The sequence below is a fragment of the Orbicella franksi genome, chromosome 9 (genome assembly GCF_964199315.1).
Source record: "Orbicella franksi chromosome 9, jaOrbFran1.1, whole genome shotgun sequence".
Lineage (NCBI taxonomy): Eukaryota > Metazoa > Cnidaria > Anthozoa > Scleractinia > Merulinidae > Orbicella > Orbicella franksi.
In genome coordinates, this window is record NC_138153.1 from 8,849,991 (window position 1) to 8,874,800 (window position 24,810).

A 24,810-nucleotide genomic window follows, 5' to 3' on the forward strand; every position below is an offset into this window, starting at 1 on the left:
TTTGATCATTTTGCACTGACAAATTCACTCTTCTGCACTGGTGTGGGATGAATAGACCTGTTCTCAGCTAAACATGGCCAAACAGAATCTAAAATTTGTTGTTAAACAACAAATTTCATTTACTGTTTGCATATTACTGACTGAAATGAAGGAAATGAAACAGATACTGTCATGGTTCAAAACATGTTGCAAGGTTTGGGGTGAACATAAGGTACCATTTCTACTTTCTTGCTGATCCACATGTAGTTCTACTTGGGCCAGCAGAATGACACTGCCCAATTTTGAAGGAGATATCAACATATCGACACAAAAAAATTGACTTAAGTATTAAACATAAAATAAATTATTTGGCCCCAAGGATTTATATGTATTTTAGATAGAAAAACAAATTCTCTTCTTGCATCTAATTGGCTCATGAACAATAGAATTAAGCACTTCGTTTTTGCAAAAATTCCCCATCAGTTATCAGCTTCTCTCCTGTTGTTTCATAAACAGTGGAATCAAATAGGCCTATATATCTACACTTGAGTCGATTTCAAGAAATAATTTATCCACAATACGATGTTTGCTCCTCAGTGTGTATTTTTTTTTAGTTTGTCGAGGTTTAAATTTCATTTATTAACTTAGTTTGTTAGTTAATTCATGGAAGAATCCCTAGTATGGTGCTGAGCTGCTTTTGGATACCTCTATCTCCATTGTTCCTTTTAATTTAGTTGCATGATACACTTGTTGTGGAGAAAACTGTGATAAAAGTCATGAAAGGTTTAAAATTAAATTAAAAGGCTCCCAAATTCAGTGAAATTGTGCCAAGGATACTATTACTTCTTTTTAGGACAAATAATTGTCTGCTTAATTCTTACGAAAAAAGACAGTACACTCAAAGCCAGAAGGTTTTTACTTTGCTTTGAGATTTTGTTTTACACTGCAGTATGATAAATTCGTAACAGTTAAGGATTATGAGCCCAGGGGGGAGGAGGGAGAAGACACCCATGTGAAAAGGTCAGGGATGCTTTTCACCTCTCTTTAAGGGTATAAATCATAGATTTTTGTTTCACTAAAGGGCATTCAAAACAAATGCTAAGTGCTATTTGTAGCCACCAATGTATCTGTTAATCTTGCCCTCTAAGATATTATAAAAAACACCATAATATCCATTTTACGTGATATCTTTTAGGGGTCAAATACAGCTTGTGCCACACCCAGATTTGTCTCCTTTATGGGTTTAATTCAAATTTTCCGGTGAGCATCTTCAACCTTTTCACCTGGGAGTTAACCCCCTCCCCCCAGGATTGCATGGCAGTTGGTTCTGGTGCTGTTATGGCTTTATTGACCCAAACGTACAACACAAAAGGAATTAGAGTAACATCTTATAGCAATTAGGACTTAAATGACTAAAAAAGCAGAGTGAAAGTGGACAGCTCAAATTCAAGCTTACAGTTGACTCTCCATAACTCAACCTTTTAGGGAGGCTTAAAAAGGTTTGAGACTTCAGACCGGAGGTAAAATGTAGACTGCTGACCAGGGGTAAAATGCAAACTGCAGGCTGTTGAATATTTAACTAAATCATGCTACTATTTCCATCACAGAGAGCTAACCGTAAACAGGCTAACCAGGTTGTTATTCAGGCTAACCTGAGTGATGTTCAGGCTAACCGGAGTGATATTCAGTTTAATCGGAGTGATATTCAGGCTAACTGGAGTGCAGACTTTCACTGCAAGTAGCCTGAATAATAACCCTGTTTATGGTTAGCACTTAGCACTCAATAATAGAAAAAAATATGTCATATACTTATTAAGAAGTCTGTAGTCTGCAGTCTGCATTTTACCCTCAGTCTGCAATTTTCCCCCGGTCTGCAGTCTGCTTTTACACTGACCTTTAAACTAATTTACTGCGCCTTTCAATGACATGTGGACTCTAAAATTCAAAGCTCAACCAACAAATGCGTTTTTCGCTACCGTCAATTAAATGTTCGGCAGCTCCTCCCAGCTTCCGACTACTGCCGAGTGCGCAGTAATCAAATCAAATCGTTAAGTACAGTTGAAACAACATAGTCGGAAGCTGGGAGGAGCCGCCGAACATTTGATTGACGGTGGCGAAAAACGCATTTGTCGGTTGAGCTTTGAATTTTGGAGTCCGCATGTTATTGAAAGGCGCAGTAATGTTTTGGACTACAGTATTATTCGTTCTGACTTTACACGTTTTGACAAATTCAAACATAGTTCGACTGATGGAGATTAAAATTATAACAAAAACCCCGAAAATTGCTTCAAGATATCGGGAGGTCACTGAATGTCTGACGAAAATCCAGGGGAAATCGATTTTGGTTCGAGTAAGCACGGTGTTTTCAGCGAGGGTTCGAGTTCTGTATTTGGTCATCCCGACAGACAAAGTTATTTCAGGCCCTCTATTGTTATTCAGTGAGATGCATAGATCAAGATATGTTCGTACATTCTATAAATTAGCTAGACAGGAAAAGGGTATTGAATACACTCTCTTACCTTGTTAAAAAACAACCACGTCTTCCACTAAAGGCCCAAATGCACGCCGCCATTACAACCCCTATACTGGAGCCCAGTCACTAAAGTCGAGCATAGCTAAAAAGTTTGGATCGCTGGCTCGGACACATGAACATAGGAACGCGGGAGCGGGCGAAACATGAACGCGCGAACGCCCGAGCCCCTGAACGCCAGAACAGAGGTTACTTTGTTTTGTGACAAGAAACCATGTGGCATTACAGACAGGCTAAGAAATGCAATCTAAAGAACACAGTCATGTCTCATTGACTTTCATTATAGAACTTTTAGGTTCACTATAGAAATCCGTTGGACCAGGTTAGCACAGGCGCAAAAATCCCTTTTACGCATTTTCTCCACCCATGAAAAAATCATTTAATTCTCTGCAGAGGAACGAGCCCATATCGCATACTAGCCACTGAATAAACGATACATGTAACTAATCATCATCAGAGACCGTTTCCAGGTTAGTGGGGGCACTGAGGAAACGTCGAAACGGTGGATAGAAAATCGGTAAACAAAAGTTGGAGAGAAAGCGAGGAGCTGCCCCTGATCTGAGGATTGAGAGACTGACTCAGTTCAAAACAGCTCTCTGTGATCATGAATGCTGGCTTCTTCTTGGGCATAAAATCGCTTTGCATAATCATGCCCAATCGCCGGGTAGCGCTTTCGCAGTACGTCTTGTGTGTTCTAATAAGAAGCCTATACTCAGCTAGCTTTTCATCATAGTCTTCCTCGTTTAACAAGATTTACTCAGAAAGTTCAAAAAGGGAAAGAAAGAGAGACTGAAACTAAGAAAAATAAAATATGTTTCCGGCCGGGCTCGAACCGGCGACCTTCCGCGTGTTAGGCGGACGTGATAACCACTACACTACGGAAACCATATGAAGTAATTAGTTGTTATCTTAAAATGACTTCCGACATACAGATTGACAGACAGACTGACTTGTCTGACAGGCGAACAGAACGACAGACCAACCGGCCGACCGACCGACAAACTGAATGACTGATTGAATGAATAAATGATTTTTTTTTACAATAATAAACAGAGATACCCTCAAAAACAGCAGATATTGAATTTTGGGGGAAGAAAAATAGTCCTAAATTCAACGAATCAACTGCCAGATTCAACGAGTTGGGTCTAGTTATTAATACAAACCTGGCATGTTCCTCGGGAGACCGGGGTTCGATTCCCCGCCGGGGACGATGGAAATATATTTTGATCTGATATATGTACTTTTTCTTTTCTTATCTTTTTTGTTAGTTTGTTTGTTTCGGGTAAAATGCCTCAGAACACTCTTCTGATTTCTATATGTTTAAGATTCAGACGGCATCACATTGGTAGAAAATAAATTACCTGGAATAAAGCAAGATACCAAAACCAGTTCAAGTGAGAAAAAAGCAACAACAACAGCAGCAATAAGAACAATAACAACAAAATGACAATTATGAAAAACTAAAGAGGTGAAAGAAAGACGGAAAGGATAAAAGAAGGACATAGCTTTCTCCAGCTGGGCTTGAAAAAACCTTCATCCTCGTTGTTTCACAACTAAAATTCGTCTAGACACTACCTATGAAGAAATACACAACTGTGTAGATACAGAGGCCTGAACCCAACAGGGTCCTTATGGAAGATTATTGCAATGACGTATGGCTCAAGCAGTAGTTTATAGAATTCGCTTAACAAAATGATTGATAAACGCCTTGAAATAGGAAAGGTTTAATTTGCATTAATATCAGAGAAAAATAAGTGTATGGTGAGAGTGGGAGAGACAGAAATGGAGGTAATTTTACGGGAGTTCTGCTTAACCTGGAGCCAAAATCGTAAATAATTTAAATGAAAAATTAAACCCACCCCTTCCCCTTTTCAATGATGGAAAAAATGGAGTCCATCATTATTTCAGGATGGGGGGCGGGTTGATTTTGTTTCTCATTTTATTCTGACCAAGATTATCTTAGACAATTTACGTGATTAATATAGGCCTAAAAATTGAAAACGTTGCATTTACATTGATTTGAGAAAAAAAGATCATAAAGCAAAACTCTGCGCTAACCGATTGCGCCATGGAGACATTTATGAGAGAATTGTGAACACAGTTAAAAAAAGAACCATTGAATTATATCTTCCTCTGCTATAACAACAATAATTCAACGAAAGAAGTTCAGGCATAGCCATTTTTCTTGGACAATTATGTCCAAGAGGGAAAGGCCCAGAGACGTTAACCCTATGTGAAAGTTCCTTTTTGATTTGATCTGTTAATCAGGATAAGAACATTTATATATTAATTGACCAACCGATCTCACAAATAATCATAAAAACAAATATGAATAAAGATGCGGATAAATTATTTCTAATCAAAAATATATTCAATCCTCCCCGGCGGGGAATCGAACCCCAGTCTCCCGCGTGACAGGCGGGGATACTCACCACTATACTACCGAGGATTTGGGATGACAGCATTGTACAAGATGCCCTTTTCAATTTCGAGCCACTGTTTCGAAAAAATTGGGGGTTTGCTGGTTTTGAAACAAACTCTGCTCTAAAGAGTTCATATCTATGAAGGAAAAAAAGAGGTAACATTACATAAAAGATTGAAGCGATAGAAAGAGTCATATAGCTTTAATCAGTGTGTTAATGGAGAGATGGGGTATGATCTTACTTCCTGTATTCCAGGCGAATTAGTATTTTTACTCAGTCACCCATGGATGAATCAGTAGATCTTCATTACTATCCGTTACGACAATTCGTCAATTCGCAGTGATTGAATGAGTCGATAATCACTTGCCTGTGATTGAGCACGACAAAAACTATACATCTTCTGTTGTCTCAATGCTCTTCCATAACACAGAGGGAGGGGAGGCGGGCGCTTATTTTCAATTTTGGCCGATAGAAGGGAGCCAATTATTCGAAGGGGGCGCTTATTTGAGGAGACGCTAATTGGTGGATTTACGTATTTAAATTTTGGGCAATATGCCTCTGAACGTTTTTCTGATAGCCGTCAGACGGTATCACCGGCAGAAAATACTACTTGGAAAACGGGAAGATAACATAAGCAGGTCATCAAAAGCGGGACAATTATAACTAACTAAAGAATAAGACAAAAAAAAAATGAAAAAGGAAAGGAAAAAAAGAGAAGAGAACGACAAACCATTTTCTAGTTTGGCAGTAGCGGAGTATCATCCTCGTACTCTTGAAGCTACGGATGGGCCATGGCAGTGTGAATGCGCAGCCGGAATGCAGAGATTTGGCGGAACGCCGTTAGAATCCTGTTACATTTCGAACAAAAGCGAAATTTGTGAAGTGCTAATTCCTTCTGAGACATGCTTGCAGGGAGTCATGGTAGTTGTATTCATCATCTTGGACTGATATTTGTTTTAATGGATACAACTACCATGATTCCTTGAACTCTTGTCTCAGAAAAAGAATGGGCCATTATAGACCTCTCACATTAAGAGTATGAAAAATGTTGGTAAAATTGGCAACTAAAACAAAATATCAGGTTTAAAAAGAAGGATTAATTTAAGGCACCGATGGGATTTGAACCCATGACCTCCTGTTTACTAGACAGGCGCTCTAACCAACTGAGCTACGGCGCCCTCCTTGAGTAAACAAGAGAATATACTAAGGATATAATAATGTGTTATACCTTAGTATAATAGGAGATTACAAGATCATTTTTCAAATAGCACCTCCCAGAGTTAATAATTCGTATACACTTCTCCATGTGAGTATTTATTTATTCGAGGAAAGCTCGTACGACACTTCTAATAACAGGACCTCTTGTTCCCAATTTGATTCAGGAAAAGCGGTTGTTTATTGGATCAAAACCCCCTAGGAGCCAAACTAATTAAGCCGACCTAGGTATTATCCGTTATGAATTAAACTACAAAGATTGACTACAACGTCCAAAATATCCAAAAATAATTTTAAAAAAAATATATATATATATATATCCTTGTTTTATCAAAAAAATTTCCCGTTGGAAGACTTTTCTCGACCCTCTTTTTGGGATAGTTTAAACAGCCCATCACCTGTCTTACGCAAGTTAGTTTTATGGCATTTTAGCCTTTACCTTCTACAAAACTTTTCGTCGCGGACTGTGTAATAACTTCTTGGGTAGGATGGGTCACTCAGTGAAAATATTGATTGGCCTGGGATACAAAAAGTAAGGTCATAACCCATTTCTCCATTAACACACTAATATAATTAAAGCTCCATGACTCTTTCTCTCGCTCCCATCCTTTATGTACTGTAACTTTTCTCTTAATAAGAAAGGAACTCTTAAGAGCAAAGTTAGTTTCAAACCAGCAAACCTCCATTTATTTCGAAACATTCTGGGTTTAAACAGGCATCTTGTTCACAATGTTTTACGCCAAATCCTCGGTAGTACAGTGGTGAGTATCCCCGCCTGTCACGCGGGAGACCGGGGTTCGATTCCCCGCCGGGGAGGATTAAATATATCATGGACTTGAAATAGTTTCTCGGCTTTTTTGTTTTTAGATTTTTGAAGTCGGTTGCTCAATTTTTGTTAAAAATAAATAGAAGCAATACCGTTATACTGATTGAAATACATTAAAACAATAACAACGAAAAACAAATCAAATCAAAAACGAACTTCTTCAGTTAAATTGTTGTTTTTATAGCAGAGGAGGATAATTCACTGATTCTTTTACGAATTCCCATCGATCTCATAGAGGTCTCCGTGGCGCAATCGATTAGCGCGTTCGGCTGTTAACCGAAAGGTTGGTGGCCCACCCGGGGACGATTCAATCTCCTGTCATTCTTTTTTTTTCCTAATAGAATACAACGATGCGGGAGGGATCTTTTTCCAATTTTATCATCAGTAGAACTAGAAGCTGTGAATCCACTTTCCTTTTTAATCCGTGACTGCGTAAGCAAGTTGAAGTAGTGGATCAGATCGATGATGCAATTGAGGGTTGGTCGATGATCAGTTGACGTGCCATCGCAATTTTGCTGTTTTGCGGGCGCATATATGGTTTGACATCTCCTGGGCTACATGATATTTTTAACTGCGTCTTATGTGAGTGTAATACGAAGCTTAAGTAAAAGCTAGCTTTTTATCATAGTCTTCCTTGTTTAGCAAGATTTACTCAAAAAGTTCAAAAAAGGGAATGAAAATGGAAAGAAAGAGAAAATGGAATTGAGAAAAATAAAGTTTGTTTCCGGTCGGGCTCGAACCGGCGACCTTCAGCGCGTTAGGCGGACGTGATAACTATACACTACGGAAACCACATGAAAAAATCCTGTTGTTTTATTAGATGACGTCCCGACATACAGATTGACAGATTAACAGACTTGTCTGAGAGACCGACATACCGACAGATCGACAGACCGACAGACTAATTAATGGACTGACAGACTAAATAAACGAATAAATGAAATAAGGAAACAGAGATACTCGGTAATAATGAGGTGAGCATCCCCGCCTCTCATGCGGAAGACCGGGTGTCGATTCCCCGCAGCGGAGGAAGGGATACATCAATATTTTAATCGGAAATATGTACTTTTTCTTCTCTTACTATTTTTGACAGACTGATTGAACGAATAAATGATTTTTTTTTTACAATAAACAACAGAGATACTCTCAAAAACAGCAGATATTAAATATTGGGGGAAGAAAAATAGTCCTGAGTTCAACGAATCAACTGCCAGATTCAAGGAGTTGAGTCTAGTTATTAATGCAAATCTGGCATGTTCTTCGGTAGCATAGTGGTGAGTATCCCCGCCTGTCACGCGGGAGACTGGGGTTCGATGTGCTTTATATGTACTTTTTCATTTACTCTATATGTACTTTTCCATTTCTTACCTTTTTTGTTAGATTGTTTCAGTTTCGGGTAAAATGCATCAGAACGCTCTTCTGATTTCTATATGTTTAAGGTTCACACAACATCACTCTGGTAGAAAATACATTACCTGGAATAAAGCAAGATACCATAAACAGTTCATGTGAAAAAACAAAAACAGCAATGACAACAACAACACGGAAAGGAGAAAAAAAGGACATAGCTTTCTCCAGCTAGGCTTGAAAAACCATTCATTCTCGCAGTTTTACTGATCGTGAGTATTTTGGAGCTGCGGATGGGTCGTGGCGATGTGAATGTGCCCCGGTAAGCCCAGTATGAGCTGAGGGTTGCAAACCTGAAATGTTCTCTAGACACTACCTATGAAGAAATACACAACTGTATAGTTACAGAGATAGGCAGGTCAACATGGTCCTCATGGCAGATTATTGCAATGACGTATGGCTCTAGCAGTGGTTTAAAGAAATTGCTTAACAAAATGATTGATAAACAGCTTGAAATGGGAAACGTTTAATTTACTTTAACATAAGAAAAAAAAGTGTATTGTGAGAGTGGGCGAGACAGAAATGGAGCCAATTTTACGGGAGTTTTGCTTAACTTGGACCCAAAATCGTGAATAATTGAAATGAAAAATTAAAACCACCCCTTCCCCATTTCAGTGACGGAAAAAATGGAGTCCATCATTATTTCAGTGGGGGAATTTTAATTCTTATTTTATTCTGTTCAAGATTATCTTAGACAGGTTAAATGAAAGTTTAAGACCACCCGTCCCCCAATTTTAATGATGGAAAAAATGGCGCATCTTTGGTTTGGCGCCAGTACATCATTGCTTCATCATTGATGCTTCTGACCAAGATTGTAGGTGAAAACTAGTCTCAACACTGACTAATGAAGTATTGTTCAAGCTGTGGGGTTAAGAAATGGTTAAGAACTCAATGATTAATATAATGCCTAGAAATTGGAAACGTTTAATTTACACTGATTTCGGAAAAAAGATTATAAAGCAAAACTGTGCGTCCCCGGGTGAGCTTGAACCAACAACCTTTCGGTTAACAGCCGAGCGCGCTGCGAAGACATTTTTGAGAGGACTGTGAATTCAGTTAGAAAAAGAACCATTGAATTATTTCTTCCTCTGCTATAACAAGAATAATTCAACTGAAGAAGTGCAGGCATAGCCATTTTTCTTGGACAATTATGTCCAAGAGGGAAAGGCCCAGTGACTTTAACCCTATGTGAAAGTTCCTTTTTGATTTGATCTGTTAATCAGGATGAGAAAATTTTATATATTAATTGACCAACTGATCTCAAAAATAATGATAAAAAGAAATATAAAGACACGGAGAAATTATTTCTAATCAAAAATATATTTAATCCTCCCCGGCGGGGAATCGAACCCCGGTCTCCCGCGTGACAGGCGGGGATATTCACCACTATACTACCGAGGATTTGGAATGGCAGTGTTGGACAAGATGCCCTGTTCAATTTCGAGCCACTGTTTCGAAAAAATTGGGGGTTTGCTGGTTTTGAAACAAACTCTGCTCTAAAGAGTTCATTATCTATGAAGGAAAAAAAGAGGTAACATTACATAAAAGATTGAAGCGAGAGAAAGCGTCACATAGCTTTAATCAGTGTGTTAATGGAGAGATGGGCTATCGCCTTATATCCCGTATTCCAGGCGAATTAGTATTTTCACTCAGTCACCCATGCTCCCCAAGAAGTTATTACACAGTCCGTGACGAATAGTCTTGTCGAAGGCAGAGGTAAACTGCCATAAAAAAGTGCCTGCATAAAACGGGTGATGGGTTCTCAATTAGTTATCGGAAAAGGAGTGAGCAAAGTCTTGCAAACAGAAACGTTAATTGAGGGCTAGTCGTCTTCAATTTGGTAGAAAAAGCATTCGCTGAATACAAAAGCGTACCAGGGCCAGGAAAAATGGAACATCGTGGTTGTAAGAAAATAGAGAAGTTAGTGAAATAAAGAGAAAAAAATATAACAAGCCTGTTTCCGGCCGGGCTTGAACCGGCGACCTTCCGCGTGTCAGGCGGATGTGATAACCACTACACTACGGAAACCGTTGGAAACATTCGAGCCTCATTCGGATCCTGTCTGTCTTGAAGAACTACGTGACATAACACCTTTGGCCGATCTATAGACCTGCTACACAAGGTTTGTTGAGCTTTAAAGAATGAATCAGTAGATCTTCATTACTATCCGTTACGACAATCCGTCAATTCGCAGTGATTGAATGAGTCGATAATCACTTGCTTGTGATTGAGCACGGCAAAAACTATACATTCTCTGTTGTCTCAATAGTCTTCCATAAAACAGAGGGAGGGGAGGCGGGCGCTTATTTTCAATTTTGGCCGATAGAAGGGGAGCCAATTATTCGAAGGGGGCGCTTATTTGAGGGCAGGCGCTAATTGGTGGATTTACGGTATTTAAATTTTGGGCAATATGCCTCTGAACGTTTTTCTGATAGCCGTCAGACGGTATCACGGGCAGAAAATACTACTTAGAAAACGGGAAGATAACATAAGCAGGTCATCAAAAGCGGGACAATTATAACTAGCTAAAGAAAAAGAAAAAAGGAAAAAGAAAAAAAAGAAAAAGAAGAAAAGAAAAAGAGAAGAGAACGACAAACCATTTTCTAGTTTGGCAGGAGCGGAGTATCATCCTCGTACTCTTGAAGCTACGGATGGGCCATGGCAGTGTGAATGCGGAGCCGGAATGCAGAGATTTGGCGGAACGTCGTTAGAATACCCCCTTTAATCGGCATTTTTGTACTGTTACAGTTCAAACAAAAAGGAAATTTGTGAAGTACTAATTCCTTCTGAGACATGCTTGCAGGGAATCCTATGGTAGTTGTATTCATCATCTTGGACTGGATATTTGTTTTAATGGATACAACTACCATGATTGCTTGAACTCTTGTCTCAGAAAAAGAATGGGCCATTATAAACCTCTCACATTAAGAGTATGAAAAATGTTGGTAAAATTAGCAACTAAAACAAGATGTCAGGTTTAAAAACAGGGATTAAATCAAGGCACCGATGGGATTTGAACCCATGACCTCCTGTTTACTAGACAGGCGCTCTAACCAACTGAGCTACGGCGCCCTCCTTGACGATATAATACAATACACTAAGGCAATAATAATGTGTTACACCTTAGTACAATAGGAGATTACAAGATAATTTTTCAAATAGCACTTCCCAGAGTTAATAATTCGTATACACTTCTCCATGTGAGTATTTTATTTATTCGAGAAAAGCTCGTAGGACACTTTTAATAACAGGACCTCTTGCACCTAATTTGATTCAGGAAAAGCGGTTGTTTATTGCATCAAAACCGCTAGGAACCAAACTAATGAAGCCGATCCAGGTATTCTCCGTTATGAATTAAACTACAAGGATTGACTACAATGTCCAAAATATCCAAAAATAATTTTTTAAAAAAAATATATATATCCTTCTTTTATCGGAAAAGTTTCTCGTTTTGAGACGAGAAACTTTAAATTTTATTTAAACAAGGGCATCTAATTAGCTTGCTATATTTTTGCCCTTTTCCATTTCTCCTCTTACTTATCTACTTCAGTTATATTGATCTTTGTAATTTTAGAATGGAATAAATAAACAGGCATCTTGTTCAAAATGTTTTACGCCAAATCCTCGGTAGTATAGTGGTGAGTATCCCCGCCTGTCACGCGGGAGACCGGGGTTCGATTCCCCGCCGGGGAGGATTAAATATATTATGGACTGTTTTTAGATTTATGAAGTCGGTTGCTTAATTTCTGTTAAGAATAAATAAAACCAAATGATACCGTTGTACCGATTGAAATACATTAAAACAATAACAACGAAAAACAAATCAAATCAAAAGCAAACTTCTTCAGTTAAGTTGTTGTTTTTATAGCAGAGGAGGATGATTCACTGATTCTTTGACTAATTCCCATCGATCTCATAGAGGTCTCCGTGGTGCTATCGGTTAGCCCGTTCGGCTGTTAACCGAAAGGTTGGTGGTTCAAGCCCACCCGGGGACGATTCAATATCCTGTCATTCTTTTTTCTTTCCTAATAGAATACAACGATGCGGGAGGGATCTTTTTCCAATTTTATCATCAGTAGAACTAGAAGCTGTGAATCCACTTTCCTTTTTAATCCGTGTCTGCGTAAGCGAGTTGAAGTAGTGGATGAGATCGATGATACAATTTAGTGTTGGTCGATGATCAGTTAACGTGCCATCGCAATTTTGCTGTTTTGCGGGCGCATATATGGTTTGACATCTCCTGGGCTACATGATATACTTAACTGCGTCTTATCAGGAGCCATAATCGAGGACGGAGAGCGTAAGTCTTGGGATCCGCGCGCACCTATGATATGGGACAATTTTTCTATTGTTAGAACAAATTGCGCCATCCTGACGTCATATATTCGCGCGGATCCACGCACATGTCGGGGGCTTCCGCGTGGATGTTGTCCCGTTGCGTGATCAAATAGTAAGAGTTGAGAGATTTTCTTGCGTATTCTTCACAGCGATGGCAGGGAATAAGGCAGGGAGTAAGAACCAGGGCGCTTATATGTAGTTTTTTGTTCTGAGCTAACGGACTAAGGTAGGTTTTTCAGGGTCGAAAACAAGACTTCAATCTCGCGCTGGGAATGAATAATAAAATCTGCTCGCGCTAGTTGTAAGCTTACGCGTATGCTTTTGCGTTTGTTCTGACTTAAGAATATAGCAAGAAAACTCTCTTCTCTGGTATCGAGTTAATTTGTGAGTTTCTTAGACAATGCTTAACTATAGCCAAAACCTGTTTGGATGGTTTCTTATTGTTTCTGCTTGTTTGGGGAGTTTGCAAAAGTTTTCGAAAGGAAAGTCTGACAAGTAGCTCGTTTGCATAGTGCAGCTCGTGCACTTTCAAGTCCGAGTCGGTGTTTTCAATTGTCAACTACAAATCTTGACAAAGATTTGTTTCGTTATCTTTTGTGCTGAGATGCTGCAACAAATTTCACGAACGCAAAAAGGCTACTAACATCATGTGTGTTTCTTCAACAGAGTGAATTTTTACACTGCGAAAATGAAAATAGACAAGGAGTTTTGATAACTCGATCAACAAAATCGAAATCGTTATTCAAAGTTGATTAAAGAGAGCGTCATCGTAACTTTGCTGATTATTTCTGCTTTATTCACATATTTTCAGCTTAGCTTTTAATATGTTCTCAAACATTTATCAATCGTAAACATATTTAAAAACTATAGAGTTATTGTTTGAGTTCGATGTACGTTTTCACACGAATGTGCGGAAATCCAATTTGTCACTACTGACTGTACAAAATACGCATCGGCGGGCGCTCTCATCCATCGACAACAGCCAATTTACTGGATTTTTACAGAAATAAAACTGAGTGGTATCTACGGACGTAAAGTTATTGGGCCTTGATGAAACATCAAGCGTTGTTTACGATTCAGGCGAAACTCAAACTAGCAATTATTTTGTTTTGTTTTCGGTCGCGATAGACTGGCAAATTCCTCGCAAGCGTGTGGCAAGAGGAGGGAGCAGAAACTATGAAGTTCTGAAACTCTGCTATATCTAAATATATTCAGTTAGTGTTTTGCTGTGTCATGGAAAAGCTGTTAATCTTCCACATATGTGAAATTTAAGTGGAGTAATGTACAGCTCATGTAAAAGAAGCATCGGAACACAACTTGGTCAGCGATATATATAAGCTTAAAGCGGAGCATACCTAAATTCGACACTGTCTTACTTCCCTCAAACTGGAGCAGCTTACGACGAAAATACTTAAGCAAAATTCCAACAGACGTAAACGCGTTGAGTTGTGGGCCAAAAACATGAAAAATTTCGGGAATTTCGGACGCCATTTCCCCCACGCGACATCCGCAAAAATCCTCGCAGCATGTACGCGCGTGTGCCGCAGGCGATGGTGCAATAGCCCTTTTTACAGTTCCCGACGCCATATTGGATTAGTAACCGCGCAAACACGATAGCGAGGCTGCCGGTGACTCGATAGGAGCGTCACAAAAAGGTTTGGTCGATTTCTCGAGCGTGCTATCAGGTTCTCAACTCTATAGTGAAATGGATGAAAGTTTAAGCGCCGAAGAAATTTTACCAGCCCCTGTGAAAAGGAGAGGAAAGTATTGTGCGGCTTTTGGTTGCAATAATAGCGCCTATGATGCAAACGGCTCTCGTACAAGTTATCATTTCTTCGAGTTTCCGAAGGATGTTCAGCGAAGGAATCGCTGGTGTACTCTCATCAAGCGGCGGCATGGACAAGATGGATTTGTAGTTTCCAGCTCTACTGTTCTTTGCCATGAACATTTCCGAGCCGAAGATATTTCGAAAAAACTTTCTGGTCGCTGGGATTTAAGAAAAGGTTTGTGATATTGTTCAGCTTTTGTTACGCCAAATGATTACCCTTCTGCTACCTTTAAATAAAGCTTCTTTTTTAAAATTTAAGGTGCAGAGCCATCTGTATTTAGCTGGACCACTGTAACAAAGCAAAGAAAGGCACCGGGGAAAAGAATGCGACAAGCGACTGATGAGCCATCTCCAGAGACAGCTGGAGTAGCGGTATCAGCATTGGTAGTTGGAGCTTACTCAGTATTAACCCCTGGTGATACATCAGCTGATGCTGATGTTTCATTTTCACAGTGTGATCAACATGCTGCTGAAAAAGTGGAGTGTGAGCCCCCTGATGTTATTCTTGAGCTGCAAAGAAAAATTGCATTGCTTGAAACTCAGCTAGCAGACTGCCAAGAAAAGCTCAGTGAAGCTGAAAAGGAAAATGCAGCCCTATTGGGACGTCAATTTATGAGGCATTAATCAGCTTCTACAAGTACATTGGACCGAAGCTTTCTAAAATGCAATACTGGAAGGGCGAAAATTTAGTCGAGGAAAGGCAGCCTTATCAAGATGATGAAAACAAGCGTAAACCTGGGCCTTCAAGGAAGCTCTCTTATCTGGATGAGTTTCTACTTGTGCTTATGAGACTGAAGGCTGGTCTCTTTGTCCAAGACCTTGCAGACAGATTTGGGATCAGTACCAGCCTGGTATCCAGGATATGTATCACTTGGATAAATTTGTTGTACTTTGAACTCCAAGACATGTTTCCGTTTCCCACACAGGAGCTTGTTCGCAAAAACATGCCCAAGGAGTTTGCCCAGTATGCAACCACAAGGATAATTTTAGATTGTACTGAACTATTTACTCAGCGACCTTCTACAATGCTAGCCCAGTCTGAGACATGGTCAGACTACAAACATCACAATACTTGGAAGTTGCTAGTGGGGGTAACCCCAAATGGTCAGGTGACTTTTTTGTCAGATCTCCGGGGCGGACGTGTATCTGAGAAACAAATCACAAGAGAGAGCGGCGTATTGAATTTGTTACAAGCAGGTGATAATGTGATGGTTGATCGTGGGTTTGACATTTCCGGTATTGTACCGGCTGGTGTTACAGTGAACATGCCACCATTTTTGGCTGGCGTGATCAAATGACAGCAGCTGAGACTGAAGAAACAATGAATATTGCTTCCTTTCGCATTCATGTGGAGCGTGCAATTGGCCGCATTAAGACGTACCACGTTTTAGATGGGACTTTACCCAATACGTTAAGCCCTTATGCGACACAAATTGCAACCATCTGTGGTTTACTGACAAACTTTCTACCCCCTTTACTACTGCCTGGTAATCCTTCATTATGATTCCTGCACTGATTTTTTGTATACTTAATAGAAATATATTCAATAATTTAGGGCATATCTAAGGGGTTAAGGGCTGATTACATTTACCTGAGCCATGCTGGCCTGGTTAGTCTAGTCCTTATTATCATCTGGTAATCAAAGTAGAAGCAATTTAATACCCAGTACACGTTTGCTCATATATCGTGCATTGCAGTTAAATTTAGATGCTTATGCTTCATGTGACAGTGGAAGTTTGAAGAGCAGTGGAGCAAGTCTTAGCAATTAGAGTGCAAGCTCAAGGTCTTATCGACTGTGAGTTGGCATCTCAGACCGAGAATGCATCTAGCCAACCACAGGGAACCAAAGGCTGTTCATGTAATCAGACCCTTAGCTTCCATTAATTTTGCATTCTAAATAAGTAGCTATTGTTGATTAATGTATAACCACTGAGATTCAATAGAAAAATTATTTATTATGGTTGAAAAATGTTCACTTTACAACAATGCATTTCCTTAAAAGTTAAAATAGCATGTACTTTTTGTACTGTGCATACTTAAGAATGTTTTTTGAATGAAAAGCTAAAATGTTCCTTGATTTTTTTTTATTGTTGGCCTTACTTTTCCCTTTGAAGGAGTAATTTTAAACCACTTCTTGAACAGGAGTATTGTCCATATGGTAGCCAACCACCATGTAGGTAGAGTACCTTTCCTCTTTGAACTCGTCTGGTTAGCATCTCAGGAAAGAAAGCCCTTCGATAAAAATAATCAATCTTTGGTAGAAAATCATTAAACCATCTGCTATTTTCAAAGTGGATCTTTTCAGTAAACAGTGGCATGTCTTCTCCAAAGTACACTACAAAAAAAATTCCTTTAAGGGGCATCATGGAACAGTACAGCTGACCTTGAACTTGCCAAAAGTAATTATGGTTCCTTTTGAGTTTTACAGAGTCATCAGCTAGTTTCTCCAAAAAAAAATTCTTTGTTTTACAAGCTTCATCAACAGTCATGCCAGCTTTGCTGAATGGAGATTTAATTTCCATGCCCCATTTTTCACCAGTGTCAGTCATAGTTACTATTCTGTCTAAGCTTGCTCCAAGGTATGGTTTGTCCTTAGACAGTGATAATCCAGGTTCCTCCACTTCCACAGTAATCCCATCCTTGCTCATTTCCCTTCTGAATAAATCAACAGCTTTCTGTTCACTTTCGATTCCATACTGTACAGCTTCAGTTGTGAAGTTACCATAGAGCATTGCTTTTAATTTATTTGACGGCTTGACTTTTGTTTTAGCTACATTTCCAAAATTTTAGGCTGTCAGTACAGTTTTTCTTTTTTCAAACCACAAGTTGTTTTTTGATTGTCCTCTGGTCAGCCTCTCAGTCTCTTGTATCTCCTCTGGGGTAATGGTTAGACTAGAGACATGCTCATCGATCATACTTTTGAAACGATTAGTTGCTATGTCATAGCTGTCGGTGAACGCAACACTTTCCTCTTGCTCTTCTGACACTTGCTGTTCTGACATCTCAGAATAGTTTGATTTAATGTCATGAAAGAGAAAAAACGAGCTCGAAGCTAGACAGTTTTGAAGGTTCTCGCTAAAAGTTTTGAACCTTTCTTCGTCTATTTTACGCTGTTGTGGCGGTCTTGGGTCGAACTTTATCCCCTTTGGTTTTATTAAGATCTGGTCGAGGGGTTTGGCTGCGACGTTCTGATTGCGTGGGACAACCCGTACTGAAAGACGCGATGTGCAAGATAGTGGTTCGGAATGATTTTGCAGACCTCGACGTGTGAAATCTTCTAAGGCAAATAACACACCTCCAACATGGTTGCACTTTCCCTTACCATGCGAACCAAGCCCGGCAGGACAGGTACAAGCTGCGCGTAAAAAATCACACTGAGGTGTGAACTCGACGACAACTCTATAAGGCGTCTTTTTCATCGATGGTAAAACACTGGCTTTTACGTACGTCTTGTTCTCGTGAGTTTTGCTTTCAAGTCTTTTAACGTTCCCTTCAAAGAAAAATTGATAAGATGTTAGTTTCGTATAATTTGTTCCCTTCAGCACAATGTGGCGGTACTTGCGAGTTGACACAACAAGGTAATCGTAAAGTTGTATAAAATTTAGTTCGGGAAGCTGTCGCAAATCAGTGGACCATCCAAGAGCATAGATTCGTCGTAAAGTTTCATCGTACTTGAAGTCGCCTCTAGAATCCTGGTCATTTTGAGCACTATTATCGGCATTTTGCTGTTGATTAGCGGCCGGTGTTAATACGTTTCGCATGAGTATTGCGTAGACTTTTAACACCAAGTCCGCTTTCGTTCCGCCCGTCGTTTCCGAATTTGAACGCAAAATCTCTTTTAAATCCTTCGCTTTTAACTACTGGAAATCCTCTAGTGTTGAAATCTGCACATCCTTGTGAACTAGAACCATTTTCCAAGCGATTAAACGTGGAAAGCCTTCCCTGATCAGCTGTATACACTGTATTTGTTTTTCGCGGGTCACCGGCAACCTCGCTATCATGTTTGCGCGGTTACTATTCCAACATGGCGTCGGGAACTGTAAGAAGGGCTATTTGCTCTAAAATAGAAAAATTGTCCCATATCATAGGGACAATCCCAATACTAGAAATGGCACGCGCTTACGGTCTCCGTCCCCGATTATGGCTCCTGGTCTTATGTGAGTGTAATACGAAGCTTAAGCAAAAGCTAGCTGTTCATCATATTCTTCCTTGTTTAGGAAGATTTACTCAAAAAGTTCAAAAAGGGAATGAAAATGGAAAGAAAGAGAGAATGGAACTAAGAAAAATAAAGTTTGTTTCCGGTCGGGCTCGAACCGGAGACCTTCCGCGCGTTAGGCGGACGTGATAACCACTACACTACGGAAACCACATGAAAAACCCCTGTTGTTATATTAGAGGGCGTTACGACATACATATTGACAGACTGACAGACTTGTCTGACAGACCGACAGACCGACAGATCGACAGACCGACAGACCGACAGATCCACAGACCCACAGACTAATAGACTGACAGACTGAATGAACGAATAAATGAATAAGAAAACAGAGATACTCTCGTTGGTAATAATGAGGTGAGCATCCCCACCTATCATGCGGAAGAACGGGTTTTGATTCCCCGCAGGGGAGGAAGGGATACATCAGTATTTTAATCGGAAATATGTACTTTTTCTTCTCTTCATTTTTTGACAGATTGATTGAGCGAATAAATGATTTTTTTTTACAATAAGAAACAGAGATACTTTCAAAAACAGCAGATATTAAATATTGGAGGAAGAAAAATAGTCCTGAATTCAACGAATCAACTGCCAGATTCAACGAGTTGGGTCTAGTTATTAATGCAAATCTGGCATGTTCCTCAGTAGTATAGTGGTGAGTATCCCCGCCTGTCACGCGGGAGACCGTGGTTCGATGTACTTTACATGTACTTTTTCATGTACTTTATATGTACTTTTTTATCTTTTACCTTCATCTCTTCCTCTGCTATAACAACAATAATTCAACTGAAGAAGTTCAGGCATAGCCATTTTTCTTGGACAATTATGTCCAAGAGGGAAAGGCGCGGTGAGGTTACCCTATATGAAAGTTCCTGTTTGATTTGATCTGTTAATCAGGATGAGAAAATTTTATATATTAATTGACCAACCGATCTCAAATATGATAATAAAAACAAATATAAAGACGCGGATAAATTATTTCTAATCAAAAATATATTCAATCCTCCCCGGCGGGGAATCGAACCCCGGTCTCCCGCGTGACAGGCGGGGATACTCACCACTATACTACCGAGGATTTGGGATGACAGCATTGGACAAGATGCCCTGTTCAATTTCGAACCACTGTTTCGAAAAAATTGGGGGTTTGCTGGTTTTGAAACAAACTCTACTCTAAAGAGTTCATTATCTATGAAGGAAAAAAAGAAGTAACATTACATATAAGATTGAAGCGAGAGAAAGAGTCATATAGCTTTAGGGGCCCAGTAACCGATTTATTCGCGCGCTCGCGCGCGTTGCTAAGGAGGTGAAATTTCACTTCTGGTCGCTTACGTCAGCCTGAGCGCAGAAAATTAAAATAACTCAATAACTTCCAAATTCGCTCACATTTTAGATGTTTTTCTTTGTTTCACAAAATGCAAAGTAAAAAAAGTACAAGCAAAGACAAAATAAGAGAAAGACAGAAAAACAAGAGCAATAGAAAGAGAAAAACTAACTCTGTGTGGCTTTGTTTGATCTTACCGAAGTGTGCTGGAAGTGTAAATTGCGCACGCGCTGATAGGGTAACTTCCAATATATATTGGGCGCACTTCCGGTTTCTTTAAATGCTAAAGGAAACGCGGGTTTTCCTTAAATCCAGCCTTTTTTGACGGATTTCGATTAAAACCAACGTTGGAAACATAGCTATGCATTTCTTTTTCAAAATCATGCTTTTTTCAGAAAATTACGAACTTTTTAATATTTTGAAATTCTCTCAAAATCTCACCTTTTAGAAATAAAACAAAATCTATGCATAGCGTAATGAAGATTTAAATTAAAATATTAAATCAATGAAAAAAATTCCGATAAAGTAATTTGCCCGGGAGCCTTTGCGTTTTTTCAGTATTAGTCACATGACCATGGGCGTGGCCTGATGACGTCATCACTGGTGTTGCCGATCATGAAAAAGTTAAAACACATGAAATAACTCTGAAGTGACTAAAAATGACGAGGTTATATGAGAATAAATTTTCACTAGCAACGGCTCGAAAAGATCAGTTAATGGGCCCTTAATCAGTGTGTTAATGGAGAGATGGGCTATGGTCTTACTTCCTGTATTCCAGGCAAATTAGTATTTTTACTCAGTCACCCACGCTCACCAAGAAGGTATTACACAGTGTGTGACGAATAGTCTTGTCGAAGGTAGAGGTAAACTGCCATGAAAAGGAGCCTGCAGAAAAGGGGTGATGGGTTCTCAATTAGTTATCGGAAAAGGAGTGAGAAAAGCCTTGCAACCAGAAACGTTTATTAGAGGGCTAGTCGAATACAGAATACAGAAACGTACCATGACCAGGAAAAATGGAACATCATGGTTGTAAGAAAAAAGAGAAGTAAGTGAAATAAAGAGAAAAAAAAATATATAACAAGCCTGTTTCCGGCCGGGCTTGAACCGGCGGCCTTCCGCGTGTTAGGCGGACGTGATAACTACTACTCTACGGTAACCACTGAAATTTATGGTTCTCATTTTGGCAACGTTCGGATGTAGTTAAAATTTTTACTGACAAGCTGACTGACTGACTGACTGATTGACCGAATAATGAAAGAATGAACGAACGAACGAACGAACGAACGAACGAATGAATGAATGAATGAATGAATGAATGAAGGAATGAATGAGTGAATAAATGGCTGACCGACTGATTTCATTTTTTTTATAAGGGCTTATAAGGAGAGAAATCAGTAGCAATAGGGATACACTCGAAAACAACCGACTTTATGTGAGGAATACAAATGCACTGCATCAACAAATCACCTGCAGTTATAGGCATTGAATTCTTTTCTTTCCATGATATTATGTCTTATCCTCGGTAGTATAGTGGTGATATCCCTGCCTGTCACTCAGGAGACCGGGGTTCGATTCCCCGCCGGGGTGGACTGGATATATTTTTGAGTGGAATAACATAAGCAGGTCGTCAAAAGCGGGACAATTATAAATAACTAAAGAAAAGCTGGGAAAAAAAGAACAAAAAAAAAAAAAAAAAAAAGAAAAGAAGAGAACGAGAAACCTTTTTCTAGTTTAGCAGGAGCGGAGTTTCATCCTCGTAGTTTTAGTACTCTTAGATCTACGGATGGACCGTGGCAGTGTGAATGCGCCGCCGGCCGGAATACGGAGGTTTGGTGGAACGTTGTTAGAATCCCCCTTTAATGGGCATTTTTTAGTATTACAGTTCGAACGAAAACGAAAGTTGTGAAGTATTTACTAATAGTAATGGCCAATTCCTTCTGACACATCCTTGGAGGGAGTATTCATCATCTTAGACTGGATATTTGTTTTGATGAATACAATTACCATGATTCCCTTTAGTTGTGTTTTATAAAGGAATTGGTCATTATGAACCTCTCACATTGAAAATGTGAAAAATGTTGGAAAAATTGGCAACTAAAACAAGATATCAGGGTTGAAAGGAAGGATTAAATCAAGGCACTGATGGGATTTGAACCCATGACCTCCTACGGCGCCCTCCCTCTTTTTTTAGACAATGATAATGTGTTTACACCTAAGTATTATAGGAGGATGTGAGATAATTCTTCAAACAGCACCTCCCAGACTTAACCTCTCCATGTGAGAATTTATTGATTCGAGAAAGGCTCTCAGGCACAACCCCTAGAAGTTAAATTAATGAAGCCGACCCAGGTATTATCCGTCATGAATTCACTACAACAATTGACTATAATTTCCAAAATATTCCAAAAATAATTATTTTCTAATATATACATCCTTCTTTAATGAGGAACGTTTCTCGTTTTAAGACTTTTCTCGACCATCCTTTTTCGATTATTTAAACAACCCATCGCTTTATGTGGATTTTTATGGCATTTTAGCCCCCCTTTGTTTTAGGACAAGAAATCATGTGGCATTACAGACAGGCTAAGAAATGCAATGTCAATAAAATAGTCATGTCTCAATGACTTTTACTATAGAACCATTCTCTATAATCAGTTGTTCGAGGTGGACGCACGCGCAAAATGCCTTTCACGCATTTTCCGCACCAATGAAAAGACCCTTTAATTCTCTGCGGAGGAAAGAGCTCATATCGCACACTAGCCACTGAACAAACGATAAGTGTAACTAATCATCATCAGAGACCGTTTCCAGGTTAGTGGGGGCACTGAGGAAACGTCGAAACGGTGGGTAGAAAATCGGTAAACAAAAGGTGGAGAGAAAGCGAGGAGCTGCCCCTGATCTGAGGACTAAGAGAATGACTCAGTTCAAAACAGCTCTCTGTGATCATAAACGCTGGATTCTTCTTGGGCATACAATCGCTTTGCATAATCATGCCCAATCGGCGGGCAGCGCGTTCACAGTACATCTTGTGTGTTCTAATAAGAAGCCTATGCTTAGCTAGCTATTCATCATAGTCGTCCTCGTTTAACAAGATTTACTCAGAAAGTTCAAAAAGGGAAAGAAAGAGAGACTGAAACTAAGAAAAATAAAGTATGTTTCCGGCCGGGCTCGAACCGGCGACCTTCCGGAATTATTGTTATCTTAGAATGTTTCCGACATACAGATTGACAGACAGACCGACCGACCGACCGACCGACCGACCGACCGACAGGCCGCGAGAACGACAGATCGACAAACTGACAGACTGATTGAACGAATAAATAATTTTTTTTACAATAGGAAACAGAGATACTCTCAAAAACAGCAGATATTAAATATTGGGGGAAGAAAAATAGTCCTGAGTTCAACGAAGCAACTGCCAGATTCAAGGAGTTGGGTCTAGTTATTAATGCAAATCTGGCATGTTCCTCAGTAGTATAGTGGTGAGTTTCCTCGCTTGTCACGCGGGAGACCGGGGTTCGATGTACTTTATATGTACTTTTTCATCTCTTACCTTTTTTGTTTGTTTGTTTCGGGTAAAATGCCTCAAAACGCTCTCTCAGGATTTCTATATGTATAAGATTCAGACGGCATCACATTGGTAGAAAATAAATTACCTGGAATAAAGCAAGATGCCATAAACAGTTCAAGTGACAAAGAAAGACAACAACAACAACAACAACAACAACAGCAAAAATAACAACAGGACAGTTATAAAAAAACTAAAGATGCGAAAGAAAAGCGAAAGAAAGAGAGACTGAAACTAAAAGAAATAAAGTATGTTTCCGGCCGGGCTCGAACCGGCGACATTCCGCGTGTTAGGCGGACGTGATAAGCACTACACTACGGAAACCACATAAAATGCATTGTCGTTAATTTAGAATGTATTCCGACATACAGATTGACAGACAGACCGACTTGTCTGACAGACGAAAAGAACGACAGACCGACCGACAAACTGACAGACTGATTGAATGAATAAATGATTTTTTTTACAATAAGAAACAGAGATACTCCCAAAAACAGCAGATATTAAATATTGGGGGAAGAAAGATAGTCCTGAATTCAACGAATCAACTGCCAGATTCAAGGAGTTGGGTCTAGTTATTAATGCAAATCTGGCATGTTCCTCGGGAGACCGGGGTTCGATTCCTCGCCGGTGAGGATGGAAATATATTTTGATCTGATATATGTACTTTTTCTTCTCTTACCTTTTTTGTTAGTTTGTTTGTTTCGGGTAAAATGCCTCAGAACACTCTTCTGATTTCTATATGTTTAAGATTCAGACGGCATCACATTGTTAGAAAATAAATTACCTGGAATAAAGCAAGATGCCATAAACAGTGCAAGTGAGAAAAAAGCAACAACAACAGCAACAATAACAACAACAACAACAACAACAACAGCAAGAACAATAACATGACAATTATGAAAAACTAGAGGTGAAAGAAAGACGGAAAGGATAAAAGAAGGACATAGCTTTCTCCAGCTGGGCTTGAAAAACCCTTCATCCTCGTTGTTTTACAACTAAAATTTGTCTTGACACTACCTATGAAACAATACACAACTGTGTAGATACAGAGGCCTGAACGTCAACAGGGTCCTCATGGGAGATTATTGCAATGACGTATGGCTCAAGCAGTAGTTTATAGAATTTGCTTAACAAAATGATTGATAAACGCCTTGAA

The 24,810-nt window shown here is 39.4% G+C and overlaps 12 non-coding genes and 2 pseudogenes across 13 annotated transcripts; 3 read left to right on the forward strand and 11 right to left on the reverse strand.

The window, feature by feature from the left end:
- Positions 1-3,321: 3,321 nt before the first annotated feature.
- Positions 3,322-3,394, reverse strand: Trnav-aac (transfer RNA valine (anticodon AAC)). The gene has a single exon. It is a non-coding gene; the product is annotated as a tRNA-Val (tRNA).
- A 1,492-nt stretch (positions 3,395-4,886) lies between these two features.
- On the reverse strand, positions 4,887-4,958 carry Trnad-guc (transfer RNA aspartic acid (anticodon GUC)). The gene has a single exon. It is a non-coding gene; the product is annotated as a tRNA-Asp (tRNA).
- A 1,078-nt stretch (positions 4,959-6,036) lies between these two features.
- Positions 6,037-6,110, reverse strand: Trnat-agu (transfer RNA threonine (anticodon AGU)). Its single transcript has one exon. It is a non-coding gene; the product is annotated as a tRNA-Thr (tRNA).
- A 781-nt stretch (positions 6,111-6,891) lies between these two features.
- Positions 6,892-6,963, forward strand: Trnad-guc (transfer RNA aspartic acid (anticodon GUC)). The gene has a single exon. It is a non-coding gene; the product is annotated as a tRNA-Asp (tRNA).
- Positions 6,964-9,709: 2,746 nt separating this feature from the next.
- Trnad-guc (transfer RNA aspartic acid (anticodon GUC)) lies at positions 9,710-9,781 on the reverse strand. The gene has a single exon. It is a non-coding gene; the product is annotated as a tRNA-Asp (tRNA).
- A 554-nt stretch (positions 9,782-10,335) lies between these two features.
- Positions 10,336-10,408, reverse strand: Trnav-gac (transfer RNA valine (anticodon GAC)). Its single transcript has one exon. It is a non-coding gene; the product is annotated as a tRNA-Val (tRNA).
- A 970-nt stretch (positions 10,409-11,378) lies between these two features.
- On the reverse strand, positions 11,379-11,452 carry Trnat-agu (transfer RNA threonine (anticodon AGU)). The gene has a single exon. It is a non-coding gene; the product is annotated as a tRNA-Thr (tRNA).
- Positions 11,453-12,001: 549 nt separating this feature from the next.
- On the forward strand, positions 12,002-12,073 carry Trnad-guc (transfer RNA aspartic acid (anticodon GUC)). The gene has a single exon. It is a non-coding gene; the product is annotated as a tRNA-Asp (tRNA).
- A 1,622-nt stretch (positions 12,074-13,695) lies between these two features.
- LOC145496381 (uncharacterized) lies at positions 13,696-15,516 on the forward strand (annotated as a pseudogene).
- A 544-nt stretch (positions 15,517-16,060) lies between these two features.
- Positions 16,061-21,478, reverse strand: LOC145496379 (uncharacterized; annotated as a pseudogene). Its single transcript, XR_014050541.1, has 2 exons — positions 19,512-21,478; positions 16,061-18,036 (listed from the first exon to the last, which is right to left on the reverse strand). The product of XR_014050541.1 is annotated as an uncharacterized LOC145496379 (transcript).
- On the reverse strand, positions 18,840-18,912 carry Trnav-aac (transfer RNA valine (anticodon AAC)). Its single transcript has one exon. It is a non-coding gene; the product is annotated as a tRNA-Val (tRNA).
- On the reverse strand, positions 19,766-19,837 carry Trnad-guc (transfer RNA aspartic acid (anticodon GUC)). The gene has a single exon. It is a non-coding gene; the product is annotated as a tRNA-Asp (tRNA).
- Trnav-aac (transfer RNA valine (anticodon AAC)) lies at positions 21,168-21,240 on the reverse strand. The gene has a single exon. It is a non-coding gene; the product is annotated as a tRNA-Val (tRNA).
- Positions 21,479-23,902: 2,424 nt separating the features above from the next.
- Trnav-aac (transfer RNA valine (anticodon AAC)) lies at positions 23,903-23,975 on the reverse strand. Its single transcript has one exon. It is a non-coding gene; the product is annotated as a tRNA-Val (tRNA).
- Positions 23,976-24,810: the final 835 nt, after the last annotated feature.